A 6,898-nucleotide genomic window follows, 5' to 3' on the forward strand; every position below is an offset into this window, starting at 1 on the left:
GGTGCGGTGGGGGATGGGGACCCTCCAGGCAGGAGACACAGCATTAGCAAAGACCACAGCAAGAAGGCATGGCACCAACTTTTAAACCAGACCCCTCCTATCAATCAGCTCTATCATCTGGAACAAGTTGCTTTGCCTCTCTTGAATTCTGATAACAGAGCAGGCAGAAGAATATGCCGCAGAGTGGTTATGAGGACAGGGTGAGACACCTGAGGAATATCTAATCATAAGCCCTTCCTTTGTGCACGGCCAGAAGGGAGAGTCAAGGTCCCAACCGCCCTCTCTCATTCAGCTGTCTGTGTTTATGACAATACCAGGTGAGTCTGCTGTTGTATGCACGTGTGTGTGTGTGTGTGTGTGTGTGTGTATTCTTTATGTGTATGTCAGTATCTTCAACAAATGTTGTCAAGTCAAAAAAGTAAGTTGCCGAACAGCATGTTTAGCATGCTACCATATATAAACAATGCTGGAGACCTTGAAGAAAGGATTTGCATTGGTGCCTTTTGAGGAGAGGAGTTAGGTGGCTGGGAGACAAAAGCAGAAGGGAAACTCTTTCTATTTACTTTTTTGTACAGTTAGAATTTTGAACCATGTGAATGTGTAACCTACACAAAACATTAAATAAAAAATAGTTGCCTTAAAAAGGTAACGAACGCTGGTTGTCCCTTGATGGATGCATGGATAAATGAAATGTGGCACATACATACAAAGGAATATTATTCAGCCCTAAAAAATAAGGACATCTGGCACATGCTACACTATGGATGAGACTTGAGGACATTACGCAAACTGCAATCAGCCGGCCACAAAAAGATTAATACTGCATGAGGACACTTACCCGAGATACCAAGAGTAAGCAAATTCCCAGGAACAAAAAGTAGAATGCTGGTTGCCAGGGGCTGCAGGGAGGGGGCAATCGGGAGCTGTGGTCTAATGGGTACAGAGTTTTCATTTTGCCAGATCAAGAGAATTTTGCTGATTGCTTATACAATCTTATACAACTGTGCAACTAAATGTGGTTAAGACGGTAAATTTTATGTTGTCTATATCCTACCACTACTGGATTAGATTGATTTCGTCACCCCACCTCTGCCGGCTCTGAATGCAGCTGGTAGTGTAACATGTTGGAGGATTTCAGGTGTCTGCTTCTCTGCCCGGCCTCTCCCTGGCCCAGATTTCCCAAATACCTGATTGCAAATCCAGATTATCTGATTGCTCTCTGCTTTCGTTTTTTTAATCTGAAAAGCAGGAACTCGATTTCCCAACCCTGATACCTTAATTGGATTATTATATATCAATGTTTTTCCACTCAGGTTCCCAACCATTATGATAAAACCAATCCTCTTGGATTGTCTAACCTCATTTTACGACCTCCCCTCTCCCCAGGCTTAGAAGAAGGCTACCAAGTTAGCGTGTTTAAAATGCTTTGAGCCCTTGATTTAAATAAGGCTAAGTATAAAGGGTCCTTTTGACTAGTGGGCATGCCTGATTGTATATCTTGTGAACACTGTGATGGTTACTCCTACACAAAGGAGGGACGAAAGCAGAGAGCAAAGAATCCTCTGGCCGAACCGTGAAGGCGGCCCTCAAGTGCAGAAGCAGTGTCAGTACCCTGAGCCTCACCAGCATCATCAGCTCCCTGAGAAAGGTGGCAGAGAGGCAGGACAGATGCACAAAAGGCTGTGTTTGTTCTCTGGATGTTCCTGCCAAATACTGTTATAACACCCTGCCTCTAACTGGCAAACCAAATAGTGCACGCCATCCTCCTAGGCTAAAATTTGTAGGTTACATTATACCCTGAAATTAACATTAAAAACCAAACTACTTATTTTGAAGTGCTTTTCACAACTTAATCCCTCACTGGTGTGGTGGGGAGTTGTCAAGAGGGTCTTACCTCCCATCACCACGCCCCCCCACCCCCACCAGCCTTCCCTCCTCAGGGGGAGAACTCAGATGGAGAGGAGTAGTCATTCTCCTCTCCTCCCTTGACCTAGCTAGATTGACCTGAGTGGGATTTCTAAGGCTGTTCCTCATTCTTTCTTGACATACCAAGTCTAAATTCCATTGCCTGCCTTTCCACACCCATTATGACTGGACTCTACCTTTCCATCCAGCCAACTTCTCAGTCTCTCTTGCCTCATCCTTGGGCCTGGGGGCTTGGGACCCTGTGAATCCTCCCTTATGCCTCTCTTGCAAAACCAGGCACCAATCCAAGCCTCCACCAGCCCAAATCTATCTTTTCCTCCTCTGAATTCCTATGGCATTTATAGTTAACACCCTACAATTTACTGAATCACTTAATTATATCCTCTTGGGTACTGGTAGTGATTACATCTTGCATTTTACTCTGGCCTCCTGAGTAGATACTGAACCCCGGTGGGGCAGAAACCATACTTTATATATATCTATTAGGTCCAGAGAGCACATAATAATAATGGTGGCCATTTATGAAGCACTCAGTGTATACCAGACAGTACTATATGTATGCAATTTATTTAATACTCGTAATACCTCTAATGAGGCATAGTAATTTTATGTCGATTTTTCAGGTGAGAAAACCAACACACAAACAGAGTAGCAAGGACAAGTGGCTGATAAGGGCTGAGTCTGGGGTCAGATCAGTGGTCTCCAAAGGCCTTAATCCAGACTTGGACAGATATAATAAAACTGAAGTCAAGAAAATACTTTCCTGGGATCATCCCCTTATGAAGGTGGTGAGCTGGAACCACACCCAACGATTCTAAAACATGTAAGCTCCACTATAAATGGAGCTCCTGGGAACAGGGACTTTTGCCAGTTTTGTTGACTGGTGTATCAGCAACTCTTGGAGCATTGCCTGGCTCACCCACAGTAGGGTGCTCAATAAAATATTTACTGAACGAACAAGTGAAATCTCACCTGCAAACCTCCACCAAGTGCCCATCAAGTGTAAAGAATTGCTAACAGCATGAGAAAAACAATGTAAAAAAAAAAAAAAACCACTCTAATTTGCTTGACTTAAATCCACTTGCTGCAGAATACTAGAAAGAGAAATGTGTCGCAAACCTAGGTTCCCAGCGTGATGCCAAATTTGTCCTTTTCAGCTTGGGAGGGCTGGGGGGCTTCCCACTCCCTGTCTGTTCCTTTCCTTCAATCCTTCCTCCGTGAAAACAGTCTGCCACCAAACAAAACACACAAAGTCCCAAAATGATTATTTGAAATTATTTGGATTTTTTCTTTTTTTTTTGCCCTATGTCATAACCATGTAAAAGCAATGAAAACAAAACCAAGACTTTTAGGCCTAATTACTGTCAAAAAGTCATTCTCTCCAGTCACTTTGATGGTTTATTTCTTTTTAAAATTCAGCATAGCCTTACAGGAGTATGAGGGAGTAACCGCGGGCATATGGTGGTGACAGTGGAAATTAGAAAGGACTGGTGTTGGGGCGCCTGGGTGGCGCAGTCGGTTAAGCGTCCGACTTCAGCCAGGTCACGATCTCGCGGTCTGCGAGTTCGAGCCCCGCGTCGGGCTCTGGGCTGATGGCTCGGAGCCTGGAACCTGTTTCCGATGCTGTGTCTCCCTCTCTCTCTGCCCCTCCCCCGTTCATGCTCTGTCTCTCTCTGTCCCCAAAATAAATAAACATTGAAAAAAAAAAAAAAATTAAAAAAAAAAAAAAAAAAAAAAAGAAAGGACTGGTGTCGAGGCTTTGTGATTAGCTGGATGAGGGCCTATAAGGGTTCCTGACAGGACTTCCAGGACACCCATAGCATCAATGAAAGGTCAGAGAAATGGAGGGGTCAAGTTCAGCTGGAAGGAAAGATGGTGAATTTTACTCTCCTACAAGCTCGTTATGCTCCGGCCTTACTAATCACTTTCAGTTTTTTTTTCAAACCACATCACCTTCATCTATTTGAATGAATGAAAGAATATTATTTCTGGAATGTTCTTCTCCCAAATGCCCCCGTGGCTTGCTTAGTTTCGACATCACCTCTTCAGAAAGGCCCTCTTGAACTGACCTCACACCTGAAGTGGCCATCTATTCTTGTCCCTTCTCTGTGTTTTCTTTTCATCAAGGCTCTCGGCACTACCTGAAGTTTTCTTGTTTGCGTATTTGTTTGTGGTCTATGTCTCCTCAACTCTAGGTGAATTCCAGGAGAGCAGAAACATCTTCCTCGACTCAACCACACTGCATTCGCAGAGCCTGGATGAGTGTCAGGCACGGACAAGGCGTTCAGGTGGAAACGTCAGGTGGCAACATTCAGCTCACAGTGGAAAATGTGGGTCTTGAGCTCAGGGAAGTGGGGCAGTTTGAAGATGTGAGTCCGGACTGTAATCCAAAGAGCCAAAAGCAGGCGCAAACTCTTTAAGTCCAATTTGGGGTAATTAGCTCAAGCCAGTGTAAGAAAACGCTCCCCAAAAAGCATTTGTCTAGATCAAAGTAAGAAGAAACAGCTAAAGTGATCCTTTGTCCTTTCTTTGAGGAAGGTTGGCACAGCTTCTGTTGCTTCCAGTAAGATTGTGTACAGGTGTAAAACTGGAAAACATTAATGAAGGGAAGAACTAAAAAGTAGTGAGCATGTGCTCCAGTATCTTCAAGTTCTCTGCCATGTGGCAGCTGTCCCGTGTCTTCACTAACACAACAGTCAATCCCTGTTGCAACTTGTGTACTACTATGGACAGGGCTCCAGAATATAGAGTTAAATGAAAAAGGCAGGTGCAGGGGCACCTGGGTGGCTTGGTTGGTTAAATGCCCAACTTTGGCTTAGGCCATTATCTCACAGTTCGTGATTTTGAGCCCTGCGTCAGGCTCTGTGCTGATGGCTCAGAGCCTGGAGCCTGCTGCGGATCCTGTGTCTCCCTTGCTCTCTGCCCCTCCCCTGCTCTCTCTCCCTCTCTGTCTCAAAAATAAATAAACCCTAAGAAAAATTTTTTAAAGGCAGGTGCAGAGCAATGTAAATCATATGCTACCTTTTGCATAAAAAGGATGAAATAAAGAAGAATTTACTTAGATTTGCGTGAACGCTGGAGAGATACAGACCAAGGTAATAAATGTGGTTACATATTGAGGCAGGTGAGGTGGGAAACAGGATAGCTAGGCACAGGATGGGAGCAAGCCTTCTCACGGCATACTTTTCCATACTGTTTTAATTCTTGAACTATGTGAATGAACTAACTCTTAGAAAAAATAAAATTGCTTGAGTTGCATTTCACTGATGGCCATTTGGGTCATGAAGCTCAATGATCACCTCACCAAAGTTTGGCACAGGTGATATTAAAGATTCAAGCTGGGGGAGGCATCTTAGAGTAAAGAGTACAAATGGGAGAGGACATTATACTCACGTATTCACAGGTGAACAGAACTGGGGACCGAGGTGATGTTTCCAATTCTGGAGGCAGACTCCTGACTTGGTTTTGTTCTTCATAATCATTAAAATGACTGCACTGAGAATGACAAAGGTTAATTATTCTTTCTCTCATGAATAATGTCATGACAGGTGAAAAATCATCTAAGCTACACAAACTTGGGTAGGTCTGAGCCCTTGGTTAAGCAGGGGGAGAGCAGTTTATTTCTCAGCCTTCTGCTGCTTTGGTCCCTTTATTGTTTGTAATAGAAAAACTTGTAGTGGGAGGGAGGGGAGGGTGGGTGATGGGTATTTTGGGATGAGCACTGGGTGTTGTATGGAAACCAACTTGACAATAAATTTCATATATTGAAAAAAATTTTTTAAAAAAAGAAAAAGAAAAACTTGTAAACGGAGTAAATGCCCACCAGTAGGAGTCTGGTTACATAAATAAGAAAATGTGATGCATGAATACAATGGAATCCCATGTGGCCTCCCCATTAAAAATGATAATACATCTGGCAATATCTACGAAAGTTGAACATACATTTACCCTACAACCCAGCAATCCCACTTCTGTGTACATACCCAACAGGAACGTGCATATATATTCACCACAAACGTGCAGAAGAATGTTCACAGCAGCGCTATTCATAACGGTCCCAGACGGGAACCTACCCAAATGTCTGTCAAAAGGAGGCTGGGTAAGTAAAATGTGGTTACAGGCATTCAGTAAGAATGCCATATAGCCATGAGGGTGAGTGAACAATAAACACAATGATATGGATGCATCTCACAAACATAATGTTGAGTGAAAGCTGAAAGGAAGAATCACACTGTATGATACTATTTACGTGATGTTCGAAGGAGGCATAGCTAATCCCGGGCAGTCGGGACAGTGGTTATCTTGGGAAGGAGTGGTGACTAGGAGAGGGGCAAGAGAGGTTTCTGGAATGCCGGAGATGTCCTGTTTCTTGCTTTGGCTATTGGCTACATAGGTATGTTCACTTTGTGAGAATTTGTGACACTGCAGACATAGGATTTGTGCACTTTTCTGTGCTCACGTTAAACACCAAGAAGAAAAAAGAAGGAAAAAGAAGAGTGAGACTGACCTACATTTATTGACATGGAATGTGGAAAGATGTGCAGACCCTGTTATAGGGAGGAAAAGCTCATGTGGTATATTTGACTTGTGTGGATATCAAGCTGTAAGGACCCATATGCATAGAGAGTTACTTCCTCATAAATGTTAACAACGCTTACCTTTAGGTCAGATTTTAAGGTTGCTTTTATTTTTTTCCACTTCTTTATACTTTTCTGAATTTATTTGGATTTTTACACAGCATCTGTAGGATTTATAAGAAAATGATTTTCGGGGCGCCTGGGTGGCGCAGTCGGTTAAGCGTCCGACTTCAGCCAGGTCACGATCTCGCAGTCCATGAGTTCGAGCCCCGCGTCGGGCTCTGGGCTGATGGCTCAGAGCCTGGAGCCTGTTTCCGATTCTGTGTCTCCCTCTCTCTCTGCCCCTCCCCCGTTCATGCTCTGTCTCTCTCTGTCCCAAAAATAAATAAAAAACG

General features: G+C 43.7%; 1 long non-coding RNA gene across 2 annotated transcripts; it reads right to left on the reverse strand.

The window, feature by feature from the left end:
- Positions 1–2,954: 2,954 nt before the first annotated feature.
- On the reverse strand, positions 2,955–6,656 carry LOC125172658 (uncharacterized). Of its 2 annotated transcripts, none has more exons than XR_007154796.1 (4): positions 6,585–6,656; positions 5,910–6,007; positions 5,320–5,421; positions 2,955–3,154 (listed from the first exon to the last, which is right to left on the reverse strand). It is a non-coding gene; the product is annotated as an uncharacterized LOC125172658 (long non-coding RNA). The 2 variants fall into 2 exon arrangements; XR_007154795.1 differs by lacking the exon at positions 2,955–3,154 and adding an exon at positions 3,678–4,513.
- Positions 6,657–6,898: the final 242 nt, after the last annotated feature.

Source organism: Prionailurus viverrinus, chromosome A1 (assembly GCF_022837055.1).
Source record: "Prionailurus viverrinus isolate Anna chromosome A1, UM_Priviv_1.0, whole genome shotgun sequence".
Taxonomy (NCBI): Eukaryota; Metazoa; Chordata; class Mammalia; order Carnivora; family Felidae; genus Prionailurus; species Prionailurus viverrinus.